The 15,633-nt window shown below is 35.5% G+C and overlaps 1 long non-coding RNA gene across 1 annotated transcript in view; it reads left to right on the top strand.

The window, feature by feature from the left end:
* The first annotated feature begins 6,486 nt into the window (after positions 1–6,486).
* LOC121409086 overlaps positions 6,487–15,633 on the top strand; it is a 29,502-nt gene continuing 20,355 nt past the window's right edge. Inside the window, exons 1-2 of the long non-coding RNA XR_005969116.1 lie at positions 6,487–6,776; positions 12,309–12,402. This is a non-coding gene — a long non-coding RNA (uncharacterized LOC121409086). The remainder of the gene's footprint in view (positions 6,777–12,308; positions 12,403–15,633) is intronic.

Here is a 15,633-nt window from a genome sequence, read left to right as displayed (position 1 = left end):
TGGCTCTGACTGTCTCCATTTTCAACCCATTTTTGAAAAAAAAATGGTGTAAATTTTATCAGGAAGTTATATACATTCAAATGAGATATACAATTACATTGGCATGTACATTGGAGAAGTCGTTAGTAAGAATTATAAAACGGGTTGAAAAATGTAGCCAATGCAAACGGTTGATTCACATCACATGAATATGTGTTAGTTGAGCTTGGGTGTGTGTTAGTTCTCTGAACTAACACACAGGGACTGGGGTCGGTGATTTTAAGCTTTTTGCCCTTTTAAAAGACACTTTTTGGTAAAAATTAATACACTCAACCCGTTTTTGTCTCACCTGCGAAGCAAAGTGAGACTATAGGCGCCGCTTTTCCGACGGCGGCGGCGGCGTCAACATCAAATCTTAACCTGAGGTTAAGTTTTTGAAATGACGTCATAACTTAGAAAGTATATGGACCTAGTTAATAAAACTTGGCCATAAGGTTAATCAAGTATTACTGAACATCCTATTAGAGTTTCATGTCACATGACCAAGGTCAAAGGTCATTTAGGGTCAATGAACTTAGACCATGTTGGAGGAATCAACATCGAAATCTTAACCTGAGGTTAAGTTTTTAAATGTCATCAAAACTTAGAAAATATATGGACCTAGTTCATGAAACTTGGACATAAGGTTAATCAAGTATCACTGAACATCCTGCTTGAGTTTCACGTCACATGACCAAGGTCAAAGGTCATTTAGGGTCAATGAACTTTGGCCGAATTGGGGATATCTGTTGAATTCCCATCATAACTTTGAAAGTTTATGGATCTGATTCATGAAACTTGGACATAATAGTAATCAAGCATCACTGAAAATTTTGTGCAAGTTTCAGGTCTCATGATTAAGGTCAAAGGTCATTTAGGGTCAATGAACTTTGGCCGAATCGGGGGTATCTGTTGAATTACCATCATAACTTTGAAAGTTTATTGGTCTAGTTCATTAAACTTGGACATTAAAGTAATCAAGTATCACTTAACATCCTGTGCGTGTTTCAGGTCACATGACCAAGGTCAATGAACTTTGGCCGAATTGGGTGTATCTGTTGAATTACCATCATAACTTTGAAAGTTTATGGATCTGATTCATGAAACTTGTACATAAGAGTAATCAAGTATCACTGAACATCCTGTTCGAGTTTCAGGTCACATGATCAAGGTCAAAGGTCATGTAAGGTCAATGAACTTTGGCCATGTTGGGGTTTTTTGTTGAATAACCATCATATCTCTGTAAGTTTATTGGTCTAGTTCATAAAAAAGGGAAATAAGAGTAACCATGTATCACTGAACACTGAGCACTGCTGCTATATTGAACCGCGTGATGCAGGTGAGACGGCCAGAGGCATTCCACTTGTATTAAAATATTGACACATGATTTTGAGCTCATGCATTAGGGCGTGCGGCAGCACTCACGATTATTTTATGGTGACCAACAAACGAAGCTTGCTGAGTTCGTTAGGAACCACAAAATAATTAGGCACCACGAAATAACCGTTCATGCAGCCGCCCGACCTAACGCATTCGCATTCATGTGTTAATAGTATACTATTTACCTCGAAGTAGAGCTGGCCTCAACTGTATATACTGTATATGTACATATCATGTTTATGATATAAAGCGATGCGATTAATCCAGTAATGAGTGCTATATAAATGCAAATATTGTATTGGATTGTATTGTACTGTGGTATACTATTAGTCAGTCGAACCTCGTTACAAAGCAGTCAGATACATCAAAACCCTCACATAATATGGTACTCATGCTGGTCCCAGCTCTTTATAGATTGTTTTTGTTGGTTTTATTTACCCTAATATGAGAAATCTGATAGAACAAGATAATATTCATAATCCCAAGGACCTCGTTATAACAAGGTTTCAACTTATTAAAAAATCATATCTCATGAAACATGTACAAGTACATCTTATTTTCTCATTTTTCCAAGATTGTGCAAAAATACTCTTGTCATTTTGTGGTGTATTAGATCTTTCTAAATACAGGTGAACCTCACTATAACGAGTACTTTAAGAACATTACAATTACCTTGTTATATCATGTTTCTCACAAAGTCACTCAGGGTAAAAAACAACAACAAAGCAATACAAATACACCAGCTAAATCACCTTTTTATGAGAGGATTTTGTTATATCTGACCTCTGTAGGTTCCATTTTACAATGTACATGCAATTAAAGGACAAATTCACTAAATATATCTGACCTATACTAAACCCTGTAATACATTTTTTATATTTTGTTGTGAAATACCTACCGGGTATATACATTAAAAGTTCGGAAAATGAAAGAATACAATTTTTGCTATTTTTTTTTGGCTATGAGTGAAAGTTTGAAGAAAATATACCCCAAATTAACGAAATTATGAATCTGTGACGTCACGAGTTATTTAAATGTACATTCCATAAAATGTAATTTTTTCAGAAGAATATTCCCATGTGCATATACCATCAAACTTATGTTAATATACATGCCTCTATGAAATAGATTCATTCTTTTATCAAGAACCATTAAAAGAGACAAACATATACAACACATGGGACATGACATCACAGAATCAAAACTTTAGATATTCATATCAAATTTCGCTATGTTTCTTCAAACCCTCATATATTTCTTTTATTTTCTGTTTTTTTTAAAACCAGTAAAACCAGGGAGAACTTTCCCTATATGAACATCTTCATTTTCCATATAGTGTGTGTCTATGTGTTGTGTGTGGGTGTTGGGGATGGGTGTGTGTGTGTCTGTGTTTTCTTTTCTTTTTTTCATTTTGGGGGAGGGGGTTACAATGTAAACTATTATTGCTCTGTGATTCAGGAAACGAACCCATACCCAATCAAAATATATTTCATCCTAATCTAGCTATCCTCTGCCCACCCCCCCCCCCCACAGGCACACATATTACAGAGGTGCCAACTAGTACTGATTTTCAGTATTTAGTACTTAAAAATGAGAAGAATACTGATGGTTTCTTGCAAAATACTGATTTCTAAGTTTCATTTTTATGTGTTCTATGGTATTTCTTCAGAAATACTGATTTCCTCACCAAAATACTGACTCTTTTTACTTTTAAAATACTGAATGATCTTGTTCAAGTTGGCAGCTCTGATATTACATGCAAGTAAACATTCACAAATGGAAAGTGACAGGAAGGTAGATTCTGTTGACCTAGTGTGTTTGCATGTTCAAATGGCACGATGGACACATGTATGTGGTTTGAATTGTGCTGGGTGGTGGAATCAAGGCCTGCAGTCCTCAAAATATAAAATTATAAAATTAGAGCAAAATTACTTTGCTGCAGTTATTAAAAGCGGAATCCAACCCAAATAAAAACTTGCTTTTAGAGGAAAAAGGAAAATCAGACAAGTTGATAGGTGTTAGTTTGAACATTATTGGACAAACAGAAGTTTATGAATTTAAAAAAAAACGAATATTGGTGATCACTATATCTACGGAGATTTCAAATTGGCAACAAATGTTCAGTAAATCCAAAAATGAGATAAGAGGTTTTCACAAAGATGAATTTTGACATTTTATTTTAAAGATATGCAACTGATGTGGTTATTACGAGTTACACCTCACATTTATCAGTTAAGTAATTTCAGAAAAATTTGAGATACAAGGTTTTAAAGGGGAATCCAACCCCCAAAAAACTTGTTTTTATAAGGAAAAGAAAAATCAGACAAGTTGATAGGTGAAAGTTTGAACAATATTGGACAAACAACAAGAAAGTTATGAATTTTTAAAAGTTGTAAATATTGGTAATCACTATACCCATGGAGACTTCAAATTGGCCGCAGATGGGATGTCATAGTGATGTAAGGCAAGGACTACTCTTCCATGTACTCTAATACATATTATGGCTAAAATGTCATTTTTCCCAAAAGTTTTATTTCAAATTATATTTTCTTTCATGAGGACATAAAACAATATACTACATGGGTTATATTTAGATTACTGCCCCAGGGGAATGGGTACTTAGGAGAAAACCACAAATCCCTGATAATAAAGTACATGGCCTATGGGAAAGTTGTCCTTGCCCCTTGTCATAATTTACTTACCCAGTTGCCAATTTGAAATGTACATAGTATTAGTGATCTCAATTTTAAAGCAGCTATAACTTTCTTATTGCTTGTCCAATTTCTTTCAAACTTTCACCATTCTGTTTAATTTATTTTTCTCCTTCCCAACACAACATTTTATGGCCAAGGCTGGATTCCCCTTTAACAGCCAAGTGACGATACGTTCCATTAAAGTGCTTTCATTGACATTGCAAGTTGAACTACAATGTATATTACATGTATTTATATATTTATTTCATGTGGGAATTTTGTTCTTATAATTAGTCCTATAATGGTCAATGTTACAGACTCTAAGGGACTCTTGTGCATTTTTTAAAAGATGTCTTTAATTTTTTCCAAGTGCGCCAACCCTGAAAAAGTTACTAGCTTAATTAGACTCAGACTAATGAACACCAATAATAAAGTTGAAGTTCTCATTTATGGGGGACTCTTGCACATTTTTTCATGACAAATTTTTCCACAGTGCACCTGAAAAAGTCTCCCAGTGGGTGGGGGTGGCTCTTGTATGTTTTTGGAATGTCTTCAATTTTTCCCACCGTGCCAACCCTGAAAAATTCACTCAGTTTGGGTCTAAGGGGGGGGGGGACTTTTGCACATTTGTTCATGTCCGATTTTCCTCCGGTGTGCCAACCCTGAAAAAGTTGATCAGTGGGGGGGGGGGGGGGTTGGTATAGTGTATAGTAAAATATTTTACATGTTTATCATATGCACACTATAAATACTACATATAAATATGATTTCTTGTGATAATACTTGCAGGTACAACTGAAGAACATACATGTATATGGTCAGATAAGTGTTTTGAAGAATGATGTTCAAACTGGTTGGAACATGCTTCTTCTCTCCTTTTGTTAATGTCAACAAATATTTTACTTTTAACATTACAATAAATAAACATGTACACCAATAATGATACTCAATATTTTCTCATCATTTTGATTGCATTGATTTACATTTTGCATTACAGGGATATCACCAGTGTTGTGTTTGTTACAGATTGATGAAGATGGTGTTGGAAAGTGATATAATTATGAAGTTTGTTATGGTGATAATATAAAGGATGGTGTGGGTGATGATATTTATAAAGGCAGTTGTGGTAATGTGATTATTCTATACCATGAATTTGTGTGTGATATGATAGTGATAATGCTGATGGTGATAATTGATGTAGAACTTTTTAGATTAGTTAGATTTGGGGGGGGGGGGCCTGACCTTAATTCAATACCCACTTTGTAGATATAGGTACCCATACCTACATACACGTTATTTGGATAGACCAGGGAGTTGAGAGTGATTGGATCAAGTCCCTTAATTACTGAGATAAAGTTCAACTGCATACAATCACGACAATTTGTGTGACTAAATTGCGTTATAGATCTTCTCTATTCCTGAATTGATAATAAAATTAGTATAACACTGCCCTTAAAGGGGAAGTTCAGTATATGGGGTAGAGGGTGCTTCAGGTTGATAACTACTTCGGGAGGGAGGATGAAAACTACCATGAGTATATTGAAGCAGAATTATCATCTATGAAGAAATATGCCTTTGGTTTGAAGAAAATCTGTTCAGAAATGGCTGGAATATGAAGCAAAAACTACTGTTAACAGTTGGGTATACCCGACAATATATAATTTCACATGCTATACGCTGATTGGCCTTTTTTTTTGGGGGGTAATGCATATGTTAGAATTTTTAATGGACTAGCTATCATTTTAAATTTTGAGGGATTTTTTTAACCGATTATAATGATAATCAACTGTTAATTAATTTTATCCAATTTATCTCTAACAGTATAAAGAAGCATTTTTTTTTAATGGTTTCTAAAATTGCTAAATAATATTCCACTCCATAAATGTAATGTTAGCATGATTTTTTGATATGGTTGAAAAATCAAAACCACTACTGAGAGAGATCTGAGACAAAACATAGAACAGATTATTTACTACAGGTAGTTTAGTTTTTGTTTCTAAGTATATTCATAGAATAAATCTGCACGAATTTGGAGGTTGGGAAGGGCTTGTTGCCATAAACTACCATTGCAATATACCCCAATTTATCCTCATTATCAGGTCCTTCGGAGAGGACCTTAAGCCGTCGGTCCCCGACCTGGTTGCTTGCTCACAGGCACTTGTGGTTTCTTAGCAGTCGGGTGAAAACCTCGATGTATGCGTGTGTACTCATGTATATATAGTGACTGCAACAAGGACTGCAATCACTAATGAAGTCCACGCGCATGCGTATTGCACAACTTTCGTGGTATTGCACTTTTTTGCGTACCGAAAGCGATAATGGCCTCTGCTCAAGACGCTCTGCGGCATTAAATGAGAGAATCTGACGCGTTAGCGGTACGGTAAAAAAACACGCGTCCGGGGCATATGTGCAAAATAAAATTCATCTAACGGTCTTGATTTGAATAGCGAAAATAAAATGCTAGCAACAAGCAAAATAAAGACAAAAGTTGAAAAGTATCCTTAACAATAAACAAGAGCTCTGCCGACAAACTTTTAAATGAATATTCATAAGAAGACGTGATTATTATGTTCACGGGTTATAATACAAAATCACGAGCGGAGGGACGATTGAGCTCGAAATCTTTCTGGACCGCATGATGAGGTGACTGAAAGGCACAGCGAGAAATTTTCTTCCTGCGTGACAGTAAGTTTTGATTTTATAATAAAGTTATGAATTAATTTTTGGCAATGATCCTGTCATTTATTATGCGAAGGCAGTATGCAATAGAATTAATTTATAATATATATTTATCACGAGTAAGAAAAAACAATCATGCTCGCTTAATGCGATAAGACCTCATTCGTTAGCCCGACAGCTCCCCGAGAAATGTTTTTAATTTCTCGATGGAAGAAGTTCTTTTACTTGTCGCGTTGCTATATCAACATTTTAAGTTCTCACATGGCACATTATCGTTTATAAAATGATGATGGTGGTGGTTAATGATAGTGACTGATGATTATTGCTAATGATTGTGATGATGGTGGTAGTGATGATCATGGTGATGATGATGATGGTGGTGATGGTGGTGGTGATGATGATGGTGGTGGTGGTGATGATGATGATGATGATGATGATATGATAATGATGATGACGATGATAATGATGGTGGTGGTGGTGGTGGTGGTGATGATGATGATGGTAATGATGATGATGGTGGTGGTGATGGTGGTGATGATGATGATAAGTATAAGTATTTATTTCCATAATTGGAAATTCTTCTTGTTTACATGCCATGCAAAATGATAGACAACAAATTGTATAAATTTAACATGAACAATGGATGATGATAATGATGACAGAGATGATGGTGGTCGTAGTGGTGGTGGTGGTGGTGGGGGTGGTGAGGAGGGTGGTGATGGTTATGATGATGATGATGGTAATAATGATGATGGACTGGTGAAGATGATGATTCTGGTGGTGGTGGTGATAGTGATGATGATGATGATGCCTGATGATGATGATGACGATGATGTTGATGTTGATAATGATGATGGTGGATTGATGAAGTTGATGATTGTAGTGGTGGTACAGGTTGGTGGGGATGATGACATTGGTCATAAAGCTGCTGCTGATTTAAAGAAAGTAGGGTATACAGTAAATGGTGATTAGCCAGTCCTGTAAATGATGATACATGTAGATGATTATAGTGGTTATGATGGAGGTGATTGAATAGCAGTTGAGTATGCGATGGAGATTTACAATGATAGCAATGGTGGTGATGATAATTATCATGTAAGATGATTATGATAACAGTGAGTCAATGATCATAAAGACTGAGGAGGATAGTCATGATGTAAAAAAATAGAAGAAGTTTATTGTGATGTGGATTTGCAATGATTGGGATAATGTAAATGATGATGGGGATGATGATGATGCGAATGCTAAAGATGAAGATTGAATATCAGTATCCCATTTATGTCCTTAATATAAGCAGTAAAGCACTGATTCATACTATCAAAAATTCAATTTCCTCCTTAACCCCTGTCCTTTGGTAATGCATACTTTTTTCCAGTTACATGTTTTGAACTTGGTGTTATAAGATCATGTTTACTCTATTTCTGCTTAATTCTGTTGATTCTTTTGATGTCAAAAGAAATAATCACATTGTTGATCATTAGTTTATGATAAACATTGCACTGTTTAATAATCCCTTAATTCTGAATGCTTTTCATTTCAAGTCCAAAGCCATTACCTACACACCTACTGGTTAAAACGCAACTATGCACCTCTGTGAATGTGTTTGTGTCACATACTGTACATTCATTGTGTTTATGGAGCAATGAGAACAACAGTGTCGGTTAATTGCCAAGCCAACAGGAAATAATTTGAAGGAATGTCTGCCATTATTTGTTTTTCTCCCTCTGCATGACCGAGCAAACCCTAAACAAGTCTGCTGGCTTCTGTTTCTCGTGAAATTGATTTTCATTTTGTATCCTGAAACGAAAACTTGATTTTATCCGAGCACTATTCATTATTTTATCATTTGTATTTGTTTGAATAGAGTAATTGTAATGTGATGTTATGCAGGAACAATGATACATTAATTATGAGAGAGGGTTGCATGATTAACATTAACTTAACATTATTGCTATATGAGTATACAGGACAACATGTTTTCAAAACCACTACTAGAGGTTCTATTCATCATTCAAAACATGTCATATTGTTTGCATTATAACAAGAAGCTCGTTAAGTTTTAGCCCTACCCTTTAGGCAATCTAAGTTGCTTGAAAATTCATAAATTGGGGGTTGACTTCTTGTGAATTGTAAACAAAAATTATAAATCATTCCTTTTCTTGACCTGCTTTGCCATTTTTGCTCTAAAACTGAACTTCATTTGTTTTCCAATTTTATATTTGATACCCTTAAATTGCATCACATACATGTATGGCTATACAGTGCGTCCCAAAAAAAACTATACACTTTTGAAATGGCTGCCAAATAAAAAATGTAGCACTTTGGGGGAAAAGACTTATAGATATGGAAAGCCAATAAAGTCAACTTTCAAATGACACCAAAAAGTTGGAAAATTATTCATGCTTGAGCGAGCACTGCCCACTGAAACAGAGGGTATGCAAATTATGGTGGGCTGGAATTAGCCTTCCAATTTATTTCAGATTTTTTGTTTGGTACTTGCAAAGTTGAAGGTTATTTGGTGAATTAAAGATCAGATGTGATCAGTTTGTTGTTTGTGAAAATTTCATACGTTATTAAATTGAAATTTAATGCATGAGTGATCATGAATTGCAATTTTTAGTGCAGCTTTATCATGTGGATCATGTGGATCTCAACAATGTGTTCATGACAGTCAGGAGAAGAGGGGGTAATATGACTTAGGTAGGTGAAGTAAGTTGATGGGCTAAAGGTCAACAGAACATTTAGCAACCCCTCCCTCCATCTCTACCCCCTCCCCCCCCCCCCACTTCTCTCCTCCTGAGAGACTAAGCTTGGCTAGGCTGGGCAGGAATTAGTCATACAATTTTTTGAGAGGTTAGTCCTTTGGATCTTACAAAGCTAAGGGTGTTCTGCTATTCATGAGTGAGATAAGTTTTGGTTTTAATAGGCAAATTTCATGAATTACTAAATTGAAATGTACTGCATGAGTGAACAGGAATTGTAATTTTAGTGTAGCATATTCATCTTGTGGACATCAGAAGTGTGTTCATGAGAGTCAGAGTAATGTGATGGTACATGTACCTGTTACAAGCAAGAGGGCGAGGTATGCTAAGACTTGGTTAAAAGGGCATTCCTCTTCTTTTTGTCCTTTTACAAATTAAAAGTCATAGGTACCCTCCCCTCTTCATCTCCATTTTCCAGCCCCCCCCCCCCTCTCTCTCTCTGTCTCATCTCCTGGATTGTAGCCTTTTCAAAACTTAACTGCCAAGTGACCGGTGGCTGATGGTCAGTTTGAATGATTACCAACAAAATTTAATGATTATGATGATTAATGAAATAATTTATTGGAAAAAAATGAATGTTTTATTGATCACATTGCACATTGAATGAGTTGATTTACTGATAAATTGTTGATTGAATGATTGATAGGAAAAAGTTGATGCCCTAATTCAGAATTAATCATTAAACCAACATTCTGCTCTGGACTTCACACGTACATGAGAATAGCCATCAGTCTCTCAACAGGAGGGGAGGTTGGGAAACAGGGGGGGGGCGGGGCTGAATGTTCTGTTGACCCTTATTTCATCTACCTACTTCTCCCACTTAAGCCCTATCTTACGATTCTCACCCCCTGTTCTCCCGACTGGCTGACTCCCATAAACACATTGCTGAGATCCCCATGATAAAGTTGAAATGCTGCCCCAAAAGAGATCCACACAATAAAGTTTAAATGCTGCTCCAAAAGTGTAATTTGTGTTCACTCATGCATAAAAGTTCAATTTAATAACTTAAAAAATTTACTTAAGCTATCAAAACTGATCAAGGTTGATCATTAATTTATCACAACGCCCTTAACTTTGCAAGTTCGAAATGATTTGCCTCTCAACAACTGAAATAAATTGGAAGGCTAATTCCAGCCCACCCTAATTTTCATACCCTTTGTTTCAGTGGGCAGTGCTCGCTCAAGCATTAATAGTTTTCCAACTTTTTGGTGTCATTTGAAAGTTTACTTCATTTGCTTTCCATATATGTGAGTCTTTTTCCCCAAAGTGCTAGATATTTTATTTGGCGGCCATTTCAAAAGTGTATAGTTTTTTTTGGGACGCGCTGTATATCATGTGTGAGCTTGTAAGATTTAATACCATGTTAACTTTTTTTTAGCAAATGAGAAATACATGTGTAATGCCACCCCCCCCCCCTTGAAAGGAGGATGGTTTAAGGAGAGGAAGAGGAGAAGAGAGAGTGAGGGGGGGGGGCGAAAAATATGGAACGATTCTGTAGATAGAGAAAAGGGAATTCAGAGGAAGCAAGGGGAGTGAGTCCAATTTTAGAGCAATAAAGGAAAGAGGGTGTAAGAGGCCGTTCTCATTACGCTTTTTATAAACTAGTTTACTGGAAACCGATTCAGGAAACCACTTTGGAAGATCGCTTTGCTAGCATTCTCACTTGATCACACGAAAGTGGTTTTCAAAATCACTTCACGTAAAGCGCTCTTGTTGCTATGGAGACGCTCTCAGTGGGGTGACACGTTTCGCGCGAAATTTGAAACCGCACTAGGCATTCTACACCTGTCGTGTGGAGTAGCGCTCAAAATGTGCGAAGATCGCTTCCCGAAGAACGGTTGTGTCCTCACGCTAAAACCAGTTTAACGAGGCAAAGCGATCTTGAAAACTACATCGCAAGGTGGTTTTCCAAACTGGTTTGGAAGATCGCTTCCAAGACCACTTCGACCATTCTCACTACGTGTTAAACTAGTTTCCACTAAACTAGTTTTAGGAACGTAGTGAGAACAGCCTCTAAGTAAGTGTGTGGCATGTTTTTATTTGAATGGGAGAGTTAATTTAAAGGTAAATTCCAGTTCTGGTAACGATCTCAAAATGACTTTTTACAGAATCCAATATAATGACCACCCAAGTGTCTGTTTGTATGAATAAAAAATATGTGCTGAAGGATTCTGGAAGAAATTGTGTAATTGCTGAGAAATACGCAAAATAAGCACGGATTCAGGCACTTCCGTCGGGTCTTTATTCCAGCAATTTGATATACACTGTCCCCGCGTGTGCCTATCTGTGTTAGCGATCTTCAGTGTGATTGTTTTTCAGCTTAGATTTAATGATTTCACAAAGTTCAGTTTATGGAACTGTACAAGATCTAGATCGACGATGATATAGTAATACTTAACCTTGGTTTTACAGACTTTCTCACGAAATCAGTGTTTTACTGCAACTACTGTAATTCAGCTTTAATATGGAGGGGGGAGAGGAAAAATAGGATAGAATGGAAAGGGTAGAAAGACCAGCACTCTTAAAAAAAATTACTTGAGAAAGATTGTAATGAAATAGTTATAACAGAGATGTAAAATAGACATTTAAGATTAAAATATGTATGAGACTTCTGATGAGAATAATTCCTGGAAAAGGAGATTTTATTTTCCGTGAAAGTGTAACATCCGAATATTCTCTGATTACCGATAGAGGTAGATTTATCAACATGCATTTGTTAAGCTTCATGTATGATCCCCATACTTATTCCATCTCTTCTTCTTTATCTTCCCTTCAGGTTCCAATTTACACAGCTCTCCTCCATTACCATAAATTAGGGCTCAAACTGCTCATCTCCATGGCAACAAGAATCTGCTGAATATTAACACCAGGTAGGCATCGGTGACATGCGAACGTCAGTTGAAATATTTTACATCAAACGATATTCAGCTTACAAGTGTATTCTAAGAATTTTTATTTTGATAGATGATACAATTCCTTTGATTCATCACCCATGTTGTTGTTTACCTTCAATAAAAAAATGGAACGTACAAGTATGAAAGGGCATTTTTTTTCATTTTGAGATGGAATTCGATGTCAAATATATGACGTGATAGTATACTTTATTAATGATAATAATATTATTTTCTTTTATAGTACACCATGTCATCATGTAATATCTCTATGCTTGCAAAGGCATTTTATAATAGCATGTCTGTTAGTATTTTGCAATTAAGAAAGTTTGGAGAAAGGAACAAAATGATAGTATAATTTTTTTTTTTTTTTGGGGGGGGGGTAGAAATCTCTACAGTAAATACCAATGTATATGTATTTACAAGGTATTTAATATGAGATAACAGTGAGAGAGAAAAATGTATAAAATAACATACGTAATCATGCTAGACATAAAAATTTGAGTTTCAAGGGATACTTTGATGTTGAAAGTCTAGAATGTTTTTCTCAGTGATTAGGTGTTAAAAGGTGAGCAGTTCCAGAAAGAGAAGATAAATAATGAAAAATGACACATGAAATATTCTCTTTGAAAGAGACATCAAAAATCTTTGGTATGCAGACAGCCTTACTGTACTTCTCCATTTTCATTAAATTTGCGTAAAATTTCCAAACTTAGATCCAATATTCGGTTGCAAATAGACCCAAATTGGCTCCCCACTGCAAGGCCCTGCATGCATCTTTCCTAGTGATATCTCATTGAGAAAAAGAACCTCCTTGCTGTCTTCATTTGGATGTATTTCCATGCATGATATTCTCTTGTTAGTGATGAAGTGATGGGATTTAGTCTTCATCAGTAAATCCATCAAGGAGACCCTTTTGTAAAATGTATTATTCATGACTCGCTGCCAGGAATCTTCTACACCTTTCATTCATTGAATTTGGAGGAGGAATATTTGCGCCTTTTCCACCTTATTTTCTTTTTTTTCTACCTCTAGTGAAACCTGCATATTTGATGTAACTATGAAGTTTTATATATCTTCTTGTTTTTAGAGAGATTGTCTTTCTGCCTTATCTCTCTTCTTTCTTTTAGTTTTAGTAAAGCCTGCTTATTGAGAGATACTTTCTAATTTTGTCGGCTACTTTCCTTTTTTGAAAAATATTTTGTTTCTCCTTTTTATTTTATTCCCTGCCCTGTTCCTAATTCTAGTAGAACCTACAACTCAAATGACATGATGCAAAAGAGAGAAAAATACTGTTCATTTAACATCTTGTCTGAACCTCCTCTTTTCTATTTTCTGTGTGTCTTTCTCTTATTTTCATCCTTTGGTAATGCCAAAAATATTTTTGGTCACAATTTGAATTCATATAATTTTATAGCTATAAAAGCTTTCCAACTCTAATAGAATGCTTTTAATTCTCTGATTGATCTTTATATCCTGTTCACTACTTTCAGGTACTTACATTGCAAAAATACCGAGTGTAATAAATACTATCTTTAAGAAATTGTGAACAAAAAAAATATGAATAAGAGGTGAATGTATGATATTTTGCACGCTGTCGGGTATTCATATCGCACTTCTCTGTTTATTCAATGTAATTGAAAACGTCTCGATGCAGTGAGTTTTCTGCAAACACAAAAAAGTTGAACTCTGTCGGGATTACCATCGCTTACCCACACACCACTTTATTTTAGGTCTTTGTTTACTTTCATACAGTTTGAGCCGATAAGTCATCGTTAATCTGTTTGTGAAGAATATCTAACTGATTTCTCCTTCAAAGTACATGCATTGAAGCTTATTAAATGCAGTAGATTATATAGATTTTATATTTACTCTAATCGTGTAAAGATGGATTCATATACTCGTATGTGAAATTATGAGAGCCAACAATAGTACATGTGTATCCTGCAATCAGCGTTGATTCCCTCTGCGATTTTTTTTTCTTAGCAATTTGATCATTTATCACGGATTGGGAATTCAGTACGTTGCTTGGTTGCCAAGACGAATCCAGCGAAGCATGAAAGATTCAAAGCACTTTGGAGTGAAACCAATACATTTATTCTTAGCACTCACTATTTAGGTGTGCATTGCCATTATCAATTTTATGATATTCTGGCAGTGAAATCGAGTGAGAGATATATGCGTCAAGTCAGGCGGAATGCTTTTGTTGAGTTATACTCCGAGGTAGAAATAAGGAGTAGTCATGGAAGTCGTTTTAATGGATGCTAACAAGTCCAGTCTGTAGAATCCATGGAATATTGCTTTGTGCATTCCGATATCTTTTTCCCATTGATGTACATTAGTACAGCCTATTCCCAAATTACAAACACAGAGGAATACAGAGAGAGCTTATTTTTGAAGAAATTGCGAGAATAAAACCAAACTTAATAGCTAGATGATAATGATATTTCCTCACAAGTAGGGAGCTTAAAAAAAAATTGTTTAGGTTTGATTAGAATAGGGTGGTGCAGTGGTTTCAGTTTTGTGTGAAGTAGAAAGTTAGTTCTTAAACAGACTTCAAGATTAATTTCTGAGATTACCAAATGCTGTTTGATCCATTGTGTTTTCTGTGAGTGTGCTCCTTTGTTATAAAATCTACAACAAAGAAAACTAAAATTATTTTAATTTATTCAACAGTTCAACAGAAATACATGTAGCAGATGTGTCATGTCATTGGCTCTCCTTTGGCTTTACACCTGGGGACAGGTTCATTAACACTTTTGTCTGAAAAGTTGTCAGATATGACATCTTTCCTTGATTCTGATTGGCTGAGAGGCACTGTTACTATAGTAATTGTTGGATAAAATGGGACTTGTCGGATAAAACATCTGACAAGTCCTTTCATGAAACCCTCCCCAGTAGTTCACATATGATGTACATATCACGATCATGAAAAAAGAAGCAAAAATTAATTTAAAATGTTTTAAAAGAAACCTTTATTTTATGTCTTGATTTTTAAAAATTGTACAATGCTGGTTTGATTTCTGTCTTTTTTCAAATAACTTTCTTTTTGGATGGATTTGACCTGCAATGTGTTTTTAACTACAGGGTTAGACAAAGATGAATATTAATTCATCAATGGCATAGGTTGTAATGGTCAGACTGCAGTCCATGTTATACTGCAACAACGTTAATAGACAAAGAAAAAAAAATACTCCAGTGACATACTTC

The sequence above is a fragment of the Lytechinus variegatus genome, chromosome 1 (genome assembly GCF_018143015.1).
Source record: "Lytechinus variegatus isolate NC3 chromosome 1, Lvar_3.0, whole genome shotgun sequence".
In the NCBI taxonomy this organism is placed as follows: domain Eukaryota; kingdom Metazoa; phylum Echinodermata; class Echinoidea; order Temnopleuroida; family Toxopneustidae; genus Lytechinus; species Lytechinus variegatus.
The sequence above is the reverse complement of the archived record's forward strand: the minus strand, read 5'-3'. Positions and strand labels throughout refer to the sequence as shown.